The sequence below is a fragment of the Thamnophis sirtalis genome, unplaced genomic scaffold, assembly GCF_051295495.1.
Source record: "Thamnophis sirtalis isolate CommonGarterSnake01/CBP01778 unplaced genomic scaffold, rThaSir2_p1.2 scaffold_1, whole genome shotgun sequence".
NCBI lineage: Eukaryota > Metazoa > Chordata > Lepidosauria > Squamata > Natricidae > Thamnophis > Thamnophis sirtalis.
The window spans coordinates 4,347,625-4,369,532 of NW_028261381.1; the positions used below are offsets into that span (position 1 = coordinate 4,347,625).

A 21,908-nucleotide genomic window follows, 5' to 3' on the forward strand; every position below is an offset into this window, starting at 1 on the left:
GATTAGTCTGGCATGATCTGTTTTTGACAAACCCATGTTGGCTTTTGGCTATTACTTTGTTTACTTCTAGGTGTTTGCTAATTCGTTGCTTGATTATCTTTTCCAGAATCTTTCCTGGTATTGAGGTCAGGCTGATAGGTCTGTAGTTTCCTGGATCTATTTTTCCCCCTTTTTTTTGAAGATGGGAACCACATCAGCTCTTTTCCAGTCCTCTGGCAGTTCCCCGGTGTTCCAGGATCTCTGAAAGATATAATTCAGTGTTTCTGAGTTCTCATCTGCCAGTTCCTTCAGAACCCTGGGGTGTAATCCGTCCGGTCCTGGTGATTTGAACTCATCTAGCGTAGACAGGTGCACCCTTACCATTTTCTTCCCTATTTCAATTGGTGTTCCTAATCTGATTTTTGTGGTGCTGTTTTTGACAGGTAGGACTGTTTTATCCCTTTGTGTAAAGACAGATGCAAAAAATGAGTTAAATATTTCTACTTTCTCCCTGTTGCTTGTCACCTTCTTGCCATTTTCTCCCAGCAATGGACCAATTGTTTCCTTAACCTTTTTCTTGTTTTTAACATGTTGGAAGAAGTTTTTTTTTATTATTTACTTTTGTGGCAAGCCTTTCTTCATTGTGAGCCTTAGCTTTCCTTACTTCATCTTTACAGGATCGGACTATTTGCGGATATTCTGCCTTAGTTATGTCCCCCTCTTTCCACTTTTTATACTTAACTTTTTTTTGTCTTTCAATTTGTCAGAGAGTTCTTTATGCAGCCATGCTGGTTTCTTTTGGGAGCTGTTATTTTTCTTCTTCATTGGTATTGTGCTAGACTGGGCTTTTGTAATCTCATTTTTCAAAATTTCCCAAGCTTCCTGAGTTGTTTTCCCCTTGAGGATTCTTATCCATGGACTTCTTCCCAAGCTCTCTCTAAGTTTATTGAAATTAGCTCTCTTAAAATCCAAGACTCTAGTTTGACTTTGTTCTACTACTTGTGTTTGCATAATGTTGTATTCCAATATTGCATGTCACTTGCTCCCAGGGTTCCTGTGGCTTCAACACCTTCTATCATTTCCTCTCTGTTAGTGAGAATTAAGTCCAATATGGCCGATCCCCTTGTTCCCTTCTCTACTTTTTGGGAAACAAAGTTGTCTGCTAGGTTTGTTAGGAACCTGTTGGATCTTCCTCATGCAGAATTTGTTTCCCAGTTGATGTCAGGGTAGTTAAAATCCCCCATTACTATTGTGTTGTGCTTCCTACATACCTTAGTTGGCTGACTAGCAAAAAGTTCATCTACTTCCTCTGCTTGGTTGGGTGGCCTGTAGTATAGACCTATGGCAATGTTATTTCCCCCCCCACCTTTAATATTGAGCCAAATGCATTATATTATATTATATTATATTATATTATATTATATTATATTATATTATATTATATTATATTAGATTAGATTAGATTAGATTAGATTAGATTAGATTAGATTAGATTAGATTAGATTAGATTAGATTAGATTAGATTAGATTAGATTAGATTAGATTAGATTAGATTATTAGATTAGATTAGATTAGATTAGATTAGATTAGATTATTATATTATATTATATTATTATATTATATTATATTATATTATATTATATTATATTATATTATATTATATTATATTATATTATATTATATTATATTATATTATATTATATTATATTATATTATATTATATTATATTATATTATATTATATTATATTATATTATATTATATTATATTATATTATATTATATTATATTATATTATATTATATTATATTATATTATATTATATTATATTATATTATATTATATTATATTATATTATATTATATTAAGAAGAGAGTTATTTTGTAACTATAGAGTAAGAGGTATATTTATAATTGTATTTATAACTGCTGTAAAGGAGATTGGAAGCTGGAAGTATCTTTTTCTTTCTTTTACTTCCCTCCCCGACATGATTAGCTTTTTCTTTGATTTCTTTCTTCTTTTTTCACTTTATATTTATTTGTATAAGGTTTTAATCTTAAAAAAATATCTTTAATAAAATTATACAGACAAGTGAAAGAGAAAAGAAATCTTTTTCCTCCTTGCAGAATGAGTGTTTACTTGTAACATCAGAGGGCTTAGAGGACAACTCCAAAACAATTTAAAGATCCTTGCAAGATGCAAGATCACATATTCATCACGGGGATCAATACATTTTATTCTACCATTGTCTTCATTCTAAAAAGTCATCTCTTGAACTGGTGGTGTCTGCCTTTCATATCCTTAATAAAAATGATGAACAGAGGCCGAGGGGCCAGTTAACAACAAGGTGTGTTTTGGGACCCAAGTGTATACTCCATTGAGTCTCACTTGTATTTTTGACTCCCAGGAATCCATAGTTACAATATATCCTGTAGTTGAGATTTATCATGGCTTGAGTTCATTAAATAGAAAATCTTGGCTCATTTCTTGGGTGACCAATGCCTCTTGCTTATTAGTCTTCCCCTTGCTGTCAGAAATGTTTGAAAATCTGCAATTGTTAACAAAATAAGCCATTTCATGGTTGGAGGAGCAATTCCCAAAAATATTTGTGCTACTGAGTTTCTTTGTCTGTGATTAGTCTCTGTTTTGCAAAATAATGTGTATACACTCTTCTAGAACTCTGGATCCTGATCAGACATTTTCTATATTCTCCTACGGCTGCCCAGTGGGCACCACAATAAACTGCTCTTTTGCTTCCAAGAGGCAGGGACAAGTACTTTCTAAATATTTCCTAATCCCTAAGGGGTACTTGCTGGAATTAAGGATCATGATGGCACTAAATCAAAGGGAGTATGGTAGCATTAACAAGGACTGCAATACTGTCCTTGGTTTGTTTGTTACTTTCATCTCCTTAACCTTGTTATATCCCTCCTTCTAGATAAAGTTTTATTAGGAATTCTTGAGGTTTCCACATTAGTACTAGTAGTTTCCTGGGACATTACACTGGTTCTGGTAGATTGCTAAATTTCATGGAATTGATTCAAGCAACAAGATACATACATATAGCAATAGCAATAGCAGTTAGACTTATATACCGCTTCATAGGGCTTTCAGCCCTTTCCGGGTCCACTGGTGGAACCTCTTCTAACCGGTTCGGTAGATTTGACGAACCGGTTCTACCGAATAGGTGCGAACTGGTAGGAACCCACCTCTGACTCTCAGGTACTACATTCTCAGATGGTCAGTAGTTGCAATTTTTAGAATTACTTTATGAATGAACAATGAGCCATTAAGCAAATGAACTTCCCTTGCTTTATATTCCCCAGTAGCCCATCCACCCCCCAAGAAACTCACTACATTGTTCATCTCCTACAATCTATAAAGAGGGATCTTTCGGCCTGGGTTTAGTGAAGCAGGCTCCCCTTGCTTTCCACCCAGAAGCACTTCTGCAAAGCTTCCCTTCCCTTAGAGTTTGCAAAGAGAGCAAGAGAGGCACATCAGAATGAAGTTGAAAAGTTTCAGGTGAATGCTACTTTGGCTTCTGTGAAGATGTGAACTATGCCTGAAGGAACAACTTGTTCCCTTTCCTTTAATCATTACAGCACGCAAACAATGAATAGGAAGAAGGGAGGAGAATTGAGTATCAAAGAGAGAAGGGAAGGATGAATGAAGGCATTCATGGGTGCAAGCATATGGGAAAGCAAAGGAAAGAAAAACGGGGTCTTTGACAAGAGAATAACTCCTAAAATTTAAAAAAAAGAAAGAAAGGCACAGTCAGGCCCACTCATTTAGGGGGTAGCCAGCAGGGCCGGATTTAGATGAAAAGAGGCCCTAGGCTATTCCACTTATGAGGCCCTTTCACTTCCCATTTTTAAGTTTGTAAATTACATGAGAGACAATAAAATACATCATTACTGTGATATATATCAATATATATCAATATATATAGCTGGCCTCCTGACGGAGGGCGGCTCTGCTCTGCGGCAAAGGCAGCGAGGCCAGCCGCCTCCCCTGCTGCGCTCAGCTGCCCGGCTCGGCCCCCTCGCCCTCACCTGCCTGGCCGCTGGTGGGCTCCGCGTCGACGGGAGCGGCTACTGGGAGCGGCCGCGCCTCTCGCCTGACTGCCGGTGCCGGGAACGTGGGCGGGCTCCCCAACTGCCGCGGCGCTGGAACGATCTTAACCAATACATTTTTATGTTTGTTTATTAGTCATATGCGTAGAATTTCTCCTTATTTTCGGTTCAGTGTTTTAGTGTTCGCTGTTTTTAGAATAGTGTAATTTTAATTTTGCTAACAATTTGAATGTAGGCCCCTCTTGATCTTGAGGCCCTAGGCTGAAGCCTAGTTAGCCTACAGGAAAATCCGGCTCTGCTCACAGCGAGGCCACAAGTCAGTGTACATAACAGAAGGAACTTCGATATCTGGCCTTTTTTTAAAACGAGCATTAGAACATTTCCCCAACTTACTGAAGAAAATTTGATTGGACTTTATTTCAATTTGAGATTTATGCATGTTGTCAAGTATTCCAGTTGTTCATTTCTGTTGATGACAGGCCTCCAGTTTTGATTCACTGCAGTTCTTAAGATCTCCTTAATATTTTAATGCGGAAAACAATAAATTTTGTTTTTCATAAGCTTCTCCCCCCTCAGTAGACTGGTGATGTTCAACTGACTTGCTCATCTCTTGTTCTTTGAGAGGTGGCTAGTTTTCATAAACCATTTTGCAATGGATTTGTTCCCTGTCTGTCTGGACAAGGGCAGAACAACAGGCTTTAAAAATCCCATATACTCACACTCAATATTACAAATGAATTTAATTTTCTATAAACTTAGACAGTTCTTCATAACTTGACAGGAGATGACATTCCTTTTCTTCAAAGCCAGAATCCTCCATGGCCTTGTTGTGCTTTCTATTAAAATACTCTCTCAACTGTACTTGAAAAAATCTGGCTTTGCAGATGCTAATTTCTTTTAACGAACTGTGATTTATGCTTATATTTTTCTCTCTGATGTGTCAGTTGAAAGACATGTACACAAATACCACACTGTGTGCATGTGTGTTTGTGTGTGTGCGTGCTACATCTTGAATATTAGAATCTTTGCTGAAATTGTCCTCATTTTTATCTAGGAGAAGAAATCCCTTTATTTTTTAGAAACTTTTCATGTGGTGAGTTCATAAAGTTTGCCTATTGGAAAGGTCTAGAAAGGCCAAGGTGGCCAAGATTTTATCCCACAACAGTGGGATTACTGCTGAGCTGTAAAAGTCCAGTTAAGCAAGTCTGCTGTCTTTCTAAAATATGGCTTTGAAGTCTGCTTTGCTATCCCTTCCCTTGAAGAAAATAAAAGGACACCATCATCTCCATTTCCTTATTTAGCATTGCTGAGAGTACAAAGGTGGATTTTTTTCCTAGGCCCTTTTCCACAGTCTCCAGTAACTTGAAATGTTGAATCACAAGTATGCGGCAACAGTCTAGGATTTCTAGAGAAAGAAAACAGATGTCTACACATAAAATTCAATCAGAATTACCGTTTCCCAGATCAACCATCTCCAATCTTCAACATGGCTCGTGAATAACCTGTTTTCTCATGGTGGAGAATTGGACCTGCTTCAGTGGTGGGTTTCAAAATTTTGTAGAACCTCTTCTGTAAGTATGCCCTGCTTTCGAGTTTCGAGTTTCGAGTTTCGAGTTTCGAGTTTCGAGTTTCGAGTTTCGAGTTTCGAGTTTCGAGTTTCGAGTTTCGAGTTTCGAGTTTCGAGTTTCATTTTATTTATATGCCGCCCTATTCCCAGCGGGACTCAGGGCGGCGCACAAAACCCAAGGAGGGGAAGGGAAACACAAAAACTACACAAAAAGTACAGGGCATATAAAAACAACCAACAGCCACACGATTCGAGAGGGGAAGGGAACTCATCGACCCCAGGCCTGCCGACACAGCCAGGTTTTGACAGCTTTTCGGAAGGCCTGGAGAGAGGTGAGGGTCCGAATCTCTGCGGGGAGCTCGTTCCAAAGGGCCGCTTTGTTGGAGTGGCTTGTTGGCTATGTGACTGGGTGGGAGTGGCTTGCCAGCCATGTGACCAAGTGGGAGTGGCTTGTCAGTCATGTGACTGGTGGGCATGGCCAACTTGTAAAATGTAGTGAAACTCACTTAACAACGCTCTTGCTTAGCAACCAAAATGTTGGCTCAGAAACTCTGTTAAAGCTGTCAAGTTACAAGACCCTTGCACCCCTAACCCTTTAGGAAAAAACCCCAGGGGTGTTCAAACTTGACAGCTTTAAGACCTGTGGACTTCAACTCCCAGAATTCCTCCTCCAGTCATGTTGGCTCAGGAACTCTGGCATTGAAGTGTGCAAGTCTTAAAGCTGTCAAGCTACAAGACCCTTGCACCCCTAACCCTTTAGAAAAAAACCCCAGGGGTGTTCAAACTTGACAGCTTTAAGACCTGTGGACTTCAACTCCCAGAATTCCTCCTCCAGTCATGTTGGCTCAGGAACTCTGGCATTGAAGTGTGCAAGTCTTAAAGCTGTCAAGTTACAAGACCCTTGCACCCCTAACCCTTTAGAAAAAAAACCCAGGGGTGTTCAAACTTGACAGCTTTAAGACTTTAAGGTTTAGATAGGACTCTTGGAGGTGGGCGGGGTGATTGGTGAGCCAGCCAATCAGTGAACGGTGGGCGGGGCAAGTGGGGGGAGGGAGCTGGAACCGGTTCTAAACGGCACGATAGATTTGTGGAACCTCTTCTATACAACTGGCAGGAACCCACCCCTGGCCTTCTTCATGAGTGGAATCCATGAATGGAACACAAAATATCTGCCTTGGCCAGAATCAGTGGCATCAGAAGGAAAACGTTATTTTATGGAATGCATCTTGCACTGCATTCCACTTATACTGAGAGCAGCCTTTAAAAGAGGCCCCCATTATCACGAGAAAGAGCCAGGATGACAATGGCTCCCTTTTATTGTCTTCCATGATCTCACAAAATCTAAGCTTCTTTCACAATCAGAAGGAAAGATAGGTGCATATAGCCATACATCAGTGGTGGGTTTCAAATTTTTTTCGAACCTACTCTGTGGGTGTGGCCTCCTTTGTGGGAGTGGCTTGCTGGCCATGTGACCTGGTGGGAGTGGCTTGCCGGCCATGTTTTCTCTCTCTCTCTCTCTCTCTCTCTCTCTCTCTCTCTCTCTCTCTCTCTCTCTCCTTCCTTTTTTCTCTCTGTCCCTTTTTCCTTTTTTTCTTTCATCTCTCTCTCTCACCTTTTCTTTCTTTTTTCTTTATTTCTTTCTTCCTTTCTTTCTCTTTCTCTCTCTGTGTGAGTGTGAGTGTGAGTGTGTGTGTGTGTGTGTGTGTGTGTGTGTGTGTGTGTGTCAGTGGTGGGTTTCCAAAATTTTTGGGAATTTCTTCTGTAGGTGTGACCTGCTTTCTGGTGGAACCTCTTCTAACCGGTTCGGTAGATTTGACAAACCGGTTCTACCGAACTGGTGCGAACTGGTAGGAACCCACCTCTGCCATACATCCATATACAGTGGAACCGAAGTTAGGTAATATTAGAAGGAGCATTTTAGAGACTTGTACAGTGTTATAGTGATATGTCGAGCTGAACTTAAATTAATACTGCAAATGTTAGTATCTAAGAAAAAGTGAATGAATATGAAATCATGAAAGCTGTGTCAATATTTAAAAATGGTAAGGACCTTTGTAGAGATAATATGACTGGAGAAATGTGACTTGCTTCGGCAATGCCTGTGGAACGCATTTAATCTACGAGTTTCCAGCCTACTTTGAATAGTTGTATAAATAAAGCATGCATGAGGAAAGATAGATTGCTTCATCAATAGTTCATCAGAGCCAAGGTGGCGCAGTGGTTAAATGCAGCACTGCAGGCTACTGCTAGATCAGCAGGTCAGCGGTTCAAATCTCACCGGCTCAGGGTTGACTCAGCCTTCCATCCTTCCGAGGTGGGTAAAATGAGGACCCAGATTGTTGGGGGCAATATGCTGACTCTCTGTAAACCGCTTACAGAGGCCTGAAAGGCCTATGAAGCGGTATATAAGTCTACTGCTATTATTGCTATAGTTCAACCCTGACTAGGGAGTAGGACATGGATATAAGATGTTTAACATATTTATGGACAAGAGTATATGGACAAGGATTACCTATGGTGATATTAGAGGGTTGCTGTTTTAGGACATGACTGTATGTGGACTTTTTAGTATGCAGATGATGCTGTGTTATGGGCTGAGTATTTGTATTACCCTATTTGCAGTGAATGCAAGACAGATTGTATGATACAATGAATAGTGCAATTTCCCAATTTCTGGAAAAAATAAAAGATAAAGTGGACAGTGAACAAACTTGGTTATGGTTAAAAACAGGTACATTAAAGAAAGAAACAGAGTCACTAATCCTGGCTGCGCAAGAACAAACTATCCGCACAAATGCCATTAAGGCCAAAATCGAAAAATCCTCTGATGATGCCAAATGCAGACTTTGCAAAGAAGCTGATGAAACTGTTGATCACATACTCAGCTGCTGTAAAAAAATCGCGCAGACTGATTATAAATTGCAGCACAATTCAGTAGCGCAAATGATCCATTGGAATTTGTGCAAAAATTATAATATTAAAACAGCAACAAACTGGTGGGAACATCATCCTGAAAAAGTCACCGAAAATCAGATGGTCAAGATCTTGTGGGATTTCCGTATACAAACCGACAAAGTACTGGCGCATAATACACCAGACATCACACTGGTTGAGAAAAATAAGGTCACAATCATAGACATCGCAATACCAGGTGATAGCAGGGTCGCCGAGAAGGAACATGAAAAAATCGCAAGATATCAGGACTTAAAAATCGAAATTCAACGACTATGGCACAAACCAGCAGTGGTAATTCCAGTGGTAATTGGCACACTGGGTGCTATTCCAAAAGCACTGGAATTACATTTAAAACAGTTAAAAATTGACAAAATCACCATCAGTCAAATGCAAAAAACCGCACTGCTTGGATCTGCACGTATATTACGAAAATACGTTACGACGTCCTAGGCCCCTGGGTGGGGCCCGACTAGTAATCAATGCCAAATCCGGCGAAACAACTGGCCGCTGTGATACAATTGTATAATAATAGGAAGTCATTTAAGGAAAGCTCAACAAGGTGACATCTGAATCTATAGAAAAAAAACAATTAAAAACTGGTTTGTTAATTGGAAGATCAAGCCAATGCATGGTCAATTACTGAAGGAGATAGAAGGAAAAATGGATAAAAATGCTACATGGATTTAGTTCAGACCAGGTGTGTTAAAAAAAAAATAGAAATGGGAGGTTTTATTCAAACGGCTCAAGAACCAGCGTTGCCAATTAATTGCAGGAAACTGAATATTCAACGTGTAACATACAGCAAATATTGCCTTTGTAGAAAAAGGATGAAACAATTGACCATTTGATCAATGGCTGCAGCAAAATTTCACAGACTACAAGCAGCATCATGATTGAATTGCCAGATTTATTCATTGGAAACTTTGCCAGAGGTTTGGATTTGAACGTAGTAAAAACTATTGAGACCATCAAGTTGAGAAGGTTTTATAAAATAAGTGGTAGTAAGCGAGTGAAAATAAGATCCTATGGGACTTGAAGATCCAAACAACGTGCCTGATGCACCAGTTATTGAAAATAAGAAAGTCTGGTTCATTAATGTAATTCTCTCTCTCTCTCATAATGTTGAGAGAGAGAGAGAATAAAAGGAAGAAAGGGGGAGAGAGAGAAAAAAGAGAGACAAAGAGAGAAAGAGAGAGAGAGAGAGAAAGAAAGAAAGAAAGAAGGAAAGAGAAAGTGGGGGAGAGAGACAAGAAAGAAAGAAGGAACAAAGGAAGGCAGGAAGGAAGGAAGAGAAAGGAAAGAAAGAAAGAAAGAAAGAAAGACAGAAAGAGACACACAAGAAAGAAAGTATGGAAGGAAGGAAGAAAAAGAAAGGAAAGAAAGAAACAAAGAGGGAGAGAGATATATAAGAAAGAAAGACGGAAGGAAGGAAGGAAGGAAGGAAGGAAGGAAGGAAGGAAGGAAGGAAGGAAGGAAGAGAAAAAGAAAGAGAACTTATGATCACAATTGAACCCAAAATTTTGGTTGTTTAAGCAAGGGCGTTGTTAAATGAGATTCACCACATTTTACGAGTTGGCCACTCCCACCCAGTCACATGACCGCCAAGCCACACCTACAAAATAGGCCACACCTACAGAATATGTTCTAAAAATTTTGAGACCCACCACTGGATTAAATGTACGTATTTTGTAAGTTTGGACTACACAAAAATATTTGGGTGACTTTTGGCTAGTACCTCTCTCTGTTCCACCGAGTTGTTGTGTGGATAAAATGTGGAACATCTGCATTTCTATCACATCGCTCTCCTTAAAGAAAGGCGGGTATACATCAAGCAGATAAAGAAGAAAAAGTTCTTTTTTACTGCAAAGGTTTGCACTTCTGAAATTTACCGTGGATCCAGAACTGTCTGATAAATCATTAGTATTAACTGGATTATATTTGGATGTACTTAGATAATTTAATGAGAGTTTGGGGGCAGGAATGGGGTTGAGAATGAAATTCAAGATAGATTCAGAGATGGCTTGTTACTGAATCTACAATAAGAATTTGTAAGACCAGCTCACTGCTTATGAATGATAAATCTGCATACTCCTAGCTGTCTAGTGCTTAATTAGTATTACAAATGTCAATGGCAGGATGCATAACAATCTTTTTAATTGAATCTCATTGTAGTTTCTGCAGTATTTCACACAAGGCTTAAATGGAGGAGAGGAAATAGGCACCCTCAAATATCAGTTCTTAAATGCTTTTAGCTGGTAATGCGCCATATACATCATGTTCATAAGAGGTGCTCCATTAATTAACATTAAAGCGGTATTAGCATGAGCTAAAATTTCAGAATCTGGGCAAATGAGGAAACGTTTATACCCGCAGCTCCCCTTATTCTTCCACAGTCTGCTGCTTTCTTCCCTCGTCTTGCTGCTGATGCATGAAAACTTTAAAACGAGAAAGAAATTGAAACCGTTAAGAGATGAAGAGGAAAACAAATGAAAACTTGGCAGATCAAGAGATGGCTGAACTAAAGCAGCCTTCCCCCCACTTTTGTTTTTCCCGAGCTGAAACATTAGTAGGAAAGGAGGGTGTCAGATCCCATGACAAGGTGCAGAAAAGGGGAAGCCATGGAGTGGAAAACTTTCTTTGTTCTCCAAAGCCAAGGCTGCTCTACAACCAGCTCATTTACCCCCATGGCCCTGTCAAAAAAAAAACAGCCAAATCAGAGAGGTGGGTTCAAGCCACAGCACCATCTCCACAGCATCAGCCACCGTGGATGCCACTGATGAAAGAAATGTCCTTCTGGGTTCAGCTCCAAGTGGGGGAAAAGACACTGGAGACATGGAGGCTGCTTGGAAAGAGGGTTTTAATGGTGGACTGGACCCCATGGCTTGAGCCCTGAACAGAAAAGGTGATCACATGCTTCAATGTTGGTGGAGAAGAAGAGAAGGGCTGAAGGAAGGGCTTGCTAGGCTTTTTATAACCTGTTCAGTCCCGCCTCTCCGTTTCCTGTTCCTGTGTAAGAAATGTATTCTGATTGGTTGTCAGACTCCCATGGGGCCATGCAGGGGCAACTCTCTAGGCTGCGTTTTGAATCCAGGTTTGGTTGAGTTCTCAGATGCCATGTGGTCAGTTGGGGCCAATATTATCATGCTTTTAATCCCGTCCCCCCTGGAGCTGAAGTGGAGAAGCCTTTATTATGTAAAGTGGACTAGCTTGGCCTTCTTAATGGCCCATTGACAAAGTGGGGATGGGCAGGAAGCTACAGGCAGCTATTCTGTCTTTTAAAACATGATTTTTTTTCTTTTCATATCCAGAGAAATATTCTGCCTTTTCAATATTTCCTAGGGTATTAATCCCATCCCCCCCGGAGCTGAAGTGGAGAAGCCTTTATTATGTAAAGTGGACTAGCTTGGCCTTCTTAATGGCCCATTGACAAAGCGGGGATGGGCAGGAAGCTACAGGCAGCTACTCTGTCTTTTAAAACATGTTTCTTTCTTTTCACATCCAGAGAAATATTCTGCCTTTTCAATATTTCCTAGGATATTAATCCCATCCCCCCCGAAGCTGAAGTGGAGAAGCCTTTATTATGTAAAGTGGACTAGCTTGGCCTTCTTAATGGCCCATTGACAAAGTGGGGATGGGCAGGAAGCTACAGGCAGCTACTCTGTCTTTTAAAACATGTTTCTTTCTTTTCACATCCAGAGAAATATTCTGCCTTTTCAATATTTCCTAGGATATTAATCCCATCCCCTGGAGCTGAAGTGGAGAAGCCTTTATTATGTAAAGTGTACTAGCTTGGCCTTCTTAATGGCCCATTGACAAAGTGGGGATGGGCAGGAAGCTACAGGCAGCTACTCTGTCTTTTAAAACATGTTTTTTTTCTTTTCACATCCAGAGAAATATTCTGCCTTTTCAATATTTCCTAGGATATTAATCCCATCCCCCTGGAGCTGAAGTGGAGAAGCCTTTATTATGTAAAGTGGACTAGCTTGGCCTTCTTAATGGCCCATTGACAAAGTGGGGATGGGCAGCAAGCTACAGGCAGCTATTCTGTCTTTTAAAACATGTTTTTTTTCTTTTCACATCCAGAGAAATATTCTGCCTTTTCAATATTTCCTAGGATATTAATCCCATCCCCCCGGAGCTGAAGTGGAGAAGCCTTTATTATGTAAAGTGGACTAGCTTGGCCTTCTTAATGGCCCATTGACAAAGCGGGGATGGGCAGGAAGCTACAGGCAGCTATTCTGTCTTTTAAAACATGTTTTTTTTTTCTTTTCACATCCAGAGAAATATTCTGCCTTTTCAATATTTCCTAGGATATTTCATTTTTTCTGGGAGAGGGCTGGGTGATAACCTCCTATACTACTAGGGGAGCCAGTAATCATCTGAAAGGCACCCAGAGCTAGGTAGCTAAGCCTGTCAAACCATCAGCTTTCTTTCATCTGCCCTGCACTTTCTCCTGGCTACAGAATTAGGTGTATCCCAAGCCCTTTGCATCAAGCTGACCTTCTAACTCTTATGGCCACCATTTGCTACTCACAAAATTATCATCCATACTAATCTTTTTTTTAAAATTATATGTTGTTGATGCTAATGTGCAGAAGCAGTGGTTGTTTATGAAACATCCTGCACAGCAGCTGGACTTCATTTATTCTTGTTTCCCCCATTCCTTCTTTTCTGTACACTTATGTTCTATTTATTTCTCTTTCTCTGTTGAACTCACTTTGATGCTATTTTTCCTTCAGGCAACTTAGCTTCCATTCCAGATTTAGTTTAGGAATCTTCCGCTATATCCCTAGATATCTTAGCCCTTCAGAGTTGGTGCCTCTAAGAATGGGAGATTTCTCTAGAGATAAGGTCAGTGGGTTTGTCTTATTTTTGGTCCTTTTAAGCTGTGGCTTCCGTATTCTTAACTTGCAAACGAATCCTACTGTTATGAAATTCCAGAGGCTTCTTTTGACTTCCTTCCAGGAGAAATTTGTTTTTTGTAAATATTGTATCGTATTGTTCACCCTGCTCAAAAAAAGCGAGACAAAGGAATAACAGCACGAACTGGAAATAAATATTACACTTCTATTGATAGCAATTGTGTAAATAATTTGCTAAGAAGAAATAATGGCCATATGAGAAGATCAAAGCCCTGTTCACATCTTCCTGTATTTATGATAAAGAGCCAAATCGCATAATTGCACTTTGTGAATTGCATCATGTTCTGTCAAATTTGGCCTGCAGGTCTATTCTGGGTCTGTATTTTAGGAATTTTTCCACATAAAAGATTGAGGCAATCTTCGCCAATGCAGGGTGCTTCAAAAGGATTGGGTTTCATCTCATATAATTCTCAACATGTCAACTGGATGCTTAGGAAATCAACTCAACTAGGGATACATTGAGAAGAATAAAGAAGTTAGTTGTGTTACAGATTCCCTCCACCTGATGCTGTCCAGATGTACTGGATATTGGTTCCCATAATTCCTGACCAGTCCAATGGCACGAAGCCATGGGAACTGAAATTTATTACATCTCAACAGTATCAGGTTTGAGAAGGCTGTGGACGTCATGCACTGTATAAATTAGAGGGACTTTTTTAAAAAACTGCTGATGAGTCTTTTGCTTTGCAAGACAGCTTTCCAAGTGGTGCGCCAGATGGATGCAACTTGGCGCCTTAATAGGAAGATGTAAGGTTCACGCTGAATGGCATTTGGTCATATAAAATGCTAAAAAGATAAGTGGCTAAACCACAGCCACGAACAGGAGACTTTATAGGCTTCCAGGCCAGGTTTGAGCCCAGCATGGAAAGGAACGAGATGAAAAATAAGGATCTTTCTTTGTGATAACGTGAAAAGCAGAGGTAGGTTCCTACCAGTTTGCACCTATTCGGTAGAACCGGTTCGTCAAATCTCCCAAACCGGTTAGAAGAGGTTCCACCAGTGGACCCGGAAAGCAGGCCACACCTACAGAAGAGGTTCCAAAAAATTTTGAAACCCACCACTGCTACACACAGAAACATACACACACACAGAGAGAGAGAGAGAGAGAGAGAGAGAGAGAGAGAGAGAAAAGAAGAAATAAATAAATAAAAAAAGAAAAAAGAAAGAAAAAGAGTGAGAGAGAGATGGAAGAAAAAGAAAAAAGGGACAGAGAGACAAAAGGAAGGAGAGAGAGAGAGAGAGAGAGAGGGAGAGAGAGAGAGAGAGAAAAAACACATGGCCGGCAAGCCACTCCCACCAGGTCACATGGCCGGCAAGCCACTCCCACAAAGGAGGCCACACCTACAGAAGAGGTTCCAAAAATTTTTGAAACCCACCACTGCTACATACACACACAGACACACAGACACACACACACACAGACACACACAGACACACAGACACATACACACACAGAGAGAGAGAGACAGAGAGACAGAGAGACAGACTGACAGAGAGAGAAAGAGAGAAAGAAAAAAAGAAAGAAAGAAAGAAAGAAAAAAGAAAAAAAGTGAGAGAGAGATGAAAAAAAATAAAAAAGGGACAGAGAGACAAAAGGAAGGAAAGAGAGGGAGAGAGAGAGAGAAAGAAAGAAAGAAAACACATGGCCGGCAAGCCACTCCCACCAGGTCACATGGCCGGCAAGCCACTCCCACAAAGGAGGCCACACCCACAGAGTAGGTTCCAAATTTTTTTGAAACCCACCACTGGTGAGAAGGATCCTTTCTGCCCCTGAAGCCCAGTGGACCCAAAATGGAAAGGGGGCAGGATTGAGATGGGGAACACAGCACAATGCCTATGATATGCCCAGTTGATTCCTCTAATCCAGTGTTTCTCAACCTTGGCAACTTGAAGATGTCCGGACTTCAACTCCCAGAATTCCCCAGCCAGCGAATGCTGGCTGGGGAATTCTGGGAGTTGAAGTCCGGACATCTTCAAGTTGCCAAGGTTGAGAAACACTGCTCTAATCGTCCAAGAATGGCAATTTTTGGGAGCAACCAGTGGCATGATTTCAATCATTTAAATATCTGATTAGAGCCTTTGACAAGAAATTAATTAAAATGGGTCTGTGTCAAAACCTTGGGAAAGATGAGGACAATGGGAAGCAGAAAGTCCTTGCCTAGGCTACCTGTGCGCTCGCAAAGCAATTAATTAGTGGTTCATTGAGATTTCACCCATCTTCTTGCTAGGTGGCCTTCCAGCATTTATTTGAAGTTGTTGCTGCAAGAGATAAACACGTCTATAATTTTTTCATAGCCAGGCATCTGGGCCATTAAAATGGGATAATATGTTTGTTAGGTTATAATGAGTTCTCGAAGATGCTTTGGAGGCAATCTTGGTCTCCGAGACATCTGAATAAATGCAGAACAACGATGATCATTAAAACTTCATGGCTTTAATCACCAGTGAATTGTCTCAGATCCACTCCTATCTTTTGGCAGGTGACACTGGGAGAAAAGGCGGGCCACCAATTTACCTCCCCCCCAAACCATGTTATTTATGGAAGGGTCCTCGTCGGTGGTTTTCCTTTTCTTCATTTTGCCCTTCCGTTGCTGGGAAGTAAGAAAGTAGCACAAGGCAGCTCAGGGCGGTCTCTTCCCAAGCAAAAGGAAAGCACTTTCAAGCTTCATGGGATGCACACACCCTGAGCCACACATCCAGTTTTTAGACTCCAGATGGAGCCAATGAGTGCAGCTGTCAGGCCTGCATTTATATTCCTTTTAGAATTTTGGCCTGCCCCACTTTCTCGAATTTCATTATGCTGTTTCTTTAAGTAGAGTCAATGGGAGGGGGGAATAGAAGGAGTAGGATTGTGGAATGTACTGTTTTTCATTCTTTACTAGAAGCCAAGGTCATCCTTTATTCTCCGCACCAGTACACCTGACTGGAAGAAGCTGGGCATGGACGCCAGCGTGGAAGAAGGAGATTGGACCATGTGATGGATTGTGGGTTGTGGGGACAAGATCATGAACTTTTAACTGGGTGGGAATTCTGATGTCATTTCCAGAATTGGGATTTACACAGATGTGCTAAGATGTCTGATTTATTAAATTGGAACTTTAAGGATCGTTTGCCTTGGACTCTGATTTAATTCTACATGATACTTGGAACGCTGACATTACCATATCTATGGACACATTGGTGCCCCTATTGATAGCAATAGCAATAGCAGTTAGACTTATATACCGCTTCATAGGGCTTTCAGCCCTCTCTAAGCGGTTTACAGAGTCAGCATATTGCCCCCACAGTCTGGGTCCTCCTCGGAAGGATGCAAGGCTGAGTCAACCTTGAGCCGGTGAGATTTGAACCGCTGAACTGCAGATAACAGTCAGCTGAAGTGGCCTGCAGTACTGCACCCTAACCGCTGCGCCACCTCGGCTCTTGATAATATTATCAGCTCAGTATTTCTGACCCAGCAAAACTAATCTATATTCAGCAAGAAGAAGCTTTTCCATGTAGACATTCTTCTATGGAATCCCCACAGCTGTGTGCCAACATTCCTGCTTTATTAAATTGGAACTTTAAGGATTGTTTTGCCTTCGACTTTGATTTAATTCTGCATGGTATTTAAAACGCTAACAGCAGCAACCACCTTATCTCTTGTGTGCCGATCACCTGCTTTGGAACTGGGCTGCAACAGCGGAAAAATCCAGAGCCAAAGTGATTTACAGGCTATTCTAGAAGGACAGTTTGACACTGATGGAGTCACTTATCCCCTCTTTGTGGCTGGCCTGGTGACAGCCTTTCCCTCAGGTATCAATCAGCCTACCTTCGTGAGGGAAAGAGCTGTCAGGAGGATCACATTGGGACTGTCATCCTCAATGGCATTGCCAGCTGCCCCCGTGGCTTAAAAAGCCTCCCTTTTAGCCTCCTGTAGAAATGGAAGTCAGCAGCAAGGGAGGCACAACGCAGCTTTCTGCAGCGGCCCCATTAGCTTGGGTGCGTCTGGTTCCAATATTTTCATGATGTCCCCAAGTTAACATAAATTTTCCCCTCTGCTGCATCAACCTGTCAGTGCAATCTTAAAAACCCATATTACTAATTTGCACAAATTGGATGTGATGGGTGATGTTATTACAGGAGAGAGAGAGAGGGAGGGAGAGAGGGGGAGAGAGAGGGAGGGAGAGGGAGAGGGAGAGAGAGAGAGAGAGAAGCTGGGGAGCAGGGAGTTCTTGTTTACATGGAAATATCTGTAAAGCAAACACCCGAGATATTTAAAATATTAATAAGCTAGCATTTATTCTGGTTGATATTGAAGTTGAGGCTTGAGGAGGGGAGAGAGAGGGACCATACGAAAAGATGTGCCAAGGCCAAACTGGGTGCCATTTACTCTTTATGCCTTGGGAAAAACTAGACCACGTATCAGTAGGAAATAGGCTGCAGGGATGGCTTTGTGACAAACTGTGAATTTTAGAGACTTTAGTACTGACAGCACAGTACAAATAATTTCAGAACTGAAGAGAGGTGATCTCTCACCCAGCTGAAGTAGCCTGCAGTACTGCACCCTAACCACTGCGCCACTGCGCCAATAATGAATCTTATACATCCATTATTGTTTGTTCATTCTATGCATGAAAGCAGTGGATGGGCTTTGACTCAAGAATGCTTGGCTGAGACATGGGTTTGCCAATGGGGACCTCAGGAGCCTAGGGTTGGTTCAATTGTTGTCACATGGGGGGGGGGCTGACTGAACAGGATTTAGCCAAACAAGGGGTCAATTGCCTTGTGTTGGCTTTCGGGCCCAGAACCAGTTAAAGGAGGGAAGGGGGAGAGGGAACCCTTTGAAGGACTTTATGCTTCGTCTCCCCATCTGTCTGCAGTTGGCCAGCTCTTCCCTGAAATTACCATCCAAAGGGCTATCGATCCTTTGAACAATAATCTGGGGAAATGCTAATGCATGGCTACACTTAGCTCGCCTGCCATCCCAGAGAACGAAGCACTTGACATTAGAAGCTAAGCTGAAATCACAAGCTCTTCGGGCATCCCCAAGATGAAGGGCTGTTTGTCAGAACCGCTACAGAAGGTGTGTGTGTGGGGGAAATCATGAATGGCTATGTGCAGTTCTAAAGGCACGTTGTGGAGCAAAACAGCAATTTCAGTATTAATTTCTAAACAGGCACACTGTTGGAACAGCTGGAATTAGTTCCCTTAATGCAGACAAGTATTAATCTACATGGGGCTGCCCTTGAAAAGTGTTCGGAGACTACAATTGGTCCAGAATGCAGCCGTGCGACGATACTGGGTGTACCTAGATACACCCATGTTACACCTATCCTCCGTGAGCTGCACTGGCTCCCTATTGGTCTCCGAACACGCTTCAAGGTGCTGGTTATTACCTTTAAAGCCCTACATGGCCTAGGACCTGGATATCTCCATGACCGCCTCCTGTAACATACCTCCCAGCGCCAAATAAGATCTCACAGGGTGGGCCTTCTCCGGGTGCCATCGACTGCACAATGTCGTTTGGCAGCTCCTCAGAGGAGAGCCTTCTCTATAGCAGCCCCGGCCCTCTGGAATGATCTACCCCCTGAGATCTGGACCCTCCCCACTCTCTCGGCCTTCCGGTAGTCTACTAAGACCTGACTGTTCCGGCTGGCCTGGGGCTGCTGATCTTTGATTGAACTTCAGCCCCATTAAGATCGAATGCATGTTGTGTTCTTTTAACTGCTTTGTCTTTGTATTTTTAAATTCTTTTAATATTTTAAAATTGTTTTTATGTAAACCGCCCGGAGTCCTTCGGGATTGGGCGGCATACAAATTCATTAAATCTTAATCTTAAATCTTAATCTTAATCATTTTTACTATTAATTTCTAAACAGGCACACTGTTGGAACAGCTGAAATTCGTTCCCTTAATGCAGACACGTATTAACCCAGGAAAACATCTTGAAGCAGAACAGAGGCAAGCCATATTTAACATTGGTAAAAATGAAAACAAAACTGCACAGCTATGGACCCAGGGACTGTCTTCCCCTATTCCTCTCTTTCTTTCATACAGCTGGGCTTTTCTATTGCTCATAGGCCATGTTGTTTTCTCTGCATCATTGGATCTTAAAGCAGGTTAACCTTCCCTGGCCTCGTTTCCCACGAACTGCAGATCTGACATTCCTCAGAAGCCTTTTTCAATGGAGTGAAAAACCACTTCCCTTCTTGGACATATAAGAACAGAAATGTGTTTTGTCTTATTTTTTTTTAACTTTTGGCTCCAAAAAAAACCTTGCTTGACTTGACAACAAGCAGAAAGTTTTCCAACCATCAAGACTCTTAGGTGGCTTGTGAGAAAAATATGCCCTCACTCACATTTTGGAGTTCAGTCCTTGACTCTGAAGATGACCTGAGTGATTCTTGCTTATCCTCTGATCCCCAGTTAATGCTTGTTTTTGCCCAGCAGATTTCGCTGTCAGATGACCTCCTCATAGAGGCATGTGCCAGCACCAATTACATTGCAAGCTTTCCAGAAAGCATCAGATGGTAACAAGTGACAGACTTTGTAGAAGCAGAATATAAGCAGATCCTAGTTAAATTGTTGGGAATTATGAACTGATTTCTGCTGTTGTACAGAGGGAGAGAGGGAGCATGGGAGAGATTTCTACTTCTCTTATGGTTTCCTATCATGAGTTTTGCCTTTATTTTTTATCATCACAAAAAGAATCCATGGTGGGAAGGAAGGGAGAATATCCCTTTCCTAAATTTCCATCAGAGGTTCCAGCTCTGCCGCGCGAGCGATTGTGGGTGCACCTCGGTACACCCACGTTACACCTATCCTCCGCGAGCTGCACTGGCTACCGATCAGTCTCCGGATACGCTTCAAAGTGCTAGTCGTAACTTATAAAGCCCTTCATGGTATTGGACCTGGGTACTTGAGAGACCGCCTGCTGCCAATTACCTCCCAAAGACCCATTAGATCCCACAGACTAGGCCTCCTCCGGGTTCCGTCTACTAGCCAATGCCACCTGGCTACTACCCGGGGGAGGGCCTTCTCTGTGGCAGCTCCGGCCCTTTGGAATGAACTCCCCGCAGAGATTCGGACCCTCACCTCTCTCCAGGCCTTCCGAAAAGCCGTCAAAACCTGGCTGTGCCGGCAGGCCTGGGGTTGATGAGTTCCCCTCCCCGCTCGACTTGTGTGGTTGTGTGATTCTTGGCTATTTTAACTACTTGTATTGTGTTCTATGTTCCCCCTTTCCCCCTTTGAGTTGTTTGCCGCCTTGAGTCCCTCCCGGAGAAGGGCGGCATACAAATAAAATAAATCTAAATCTAAATCTAGAGGGATTTTCTCCAGTGCTGAGCTGTAGTTTCGAAGTTAGCAAGCTCTCTAGTGGCGAAAGCTGTCCATATTGTTGTTCCCTAAGCTGCTTTATTAACACCGTTCCCAATTATTGTCATTCACCGACTTCCCCTCCAAGGTAATGGGTGACAAATGTATTTTATGATCAGTTGATGCCTTTGGTTGCTGTCAGATTCAAGAGGAAATACTGCTTTAATATCAAAAGACCAAAAGGCAGCTTAATCCCAACTAAGGCTGGAAACAAATAGCAATAGCAATAGCAGTAGACTTATATACCGCTTCATAGGGCTTTCAGCCCTCTCTAAGCGGTTTACAGAGAGTCAGCACATTGCCCCCAACAATCTGGGTCCTCATTTTACCCACCTCAGAAGGATGGAAGGCTGAGTCAACCCTGAGCCGGTGAGATTTGAACCGCTGAACTGCTGATCTAGCAGTAGCCTGCAGTGCTGCATTTAACCACTGCGCCACCTTGGAAAGCATGGGCTCATGAAAGCATGGGCTCATGGCAGAAAACAATGTTGCCAGGGCATGTATGAGCTATGTTTGAATATAAGCAGGGATAAGATCTTTGGAAGAGATTGAACCGGTTCATGCCTGCTTTCCAATGCATCCTTCTGCAGGGTGATGGCCTTGATTTTTGCATTCACTTGCTTGCTGGGGAGAATATTGAGGCCGTAGCAATCAGCCTGCCTGATCTATGGCCCTTTTGGGGTTAAGGGCTGGTATCTTAAATCTACAATAATTAAATAAAATAGAAGATTCCACCAGTAATTCTTTTTTACTGGAGTGTTCCCCTCGATTGAGGGATTTTGTTTCGAATCAATGATCCTTAATCCAATCAAAAGCCCCACCCTGCTTATGCTCTTCTTATGATGTGGAGAGGCTGGGCCAGTTTTTTACATTTTGCAGAGGCTGGCCAGATGCAAAAAAATATTCAAAGTTCCCCTCATTTGACATTCTTCTTTTCTTCCAGAATTCTTTTTGGACTTTCCAGCATTGACGTTCCCACAGACAAGTGGGATGGTTCTCTGACCAAGTCCTAACCTGTCAAAGGCAATGGGTCTGTGTGTATCAGAGGTGGGTTCCTACCA

At 41.9% G+C, this 21,908-nt stretch overlaps 1 protein-coding gene across 1 annotated transcript in view; it reads right to left on the minus strand.

The window, feature by feature from the left end:
• The window catches only part of ZDBF2 (zinc finger DBF-type containing 2), a 338,913-nt gene extending 317,711 nt beyond the window's left edge, over positions 1 to 21,202 (minus strand). Inside the window, exon 1 of the mRNA XM_087706851.1 lies at positions 21,181 to 21,202. The gene's annotated coding sequence lies outside the window, so the exon portion shown is untranslated. The remainder of the gene's footprint in view (positions 1 to 21,180) is intronic.
• Between the last annotated feature and the right edge of the window lie 706 nt (positions 21,203 to 21,908).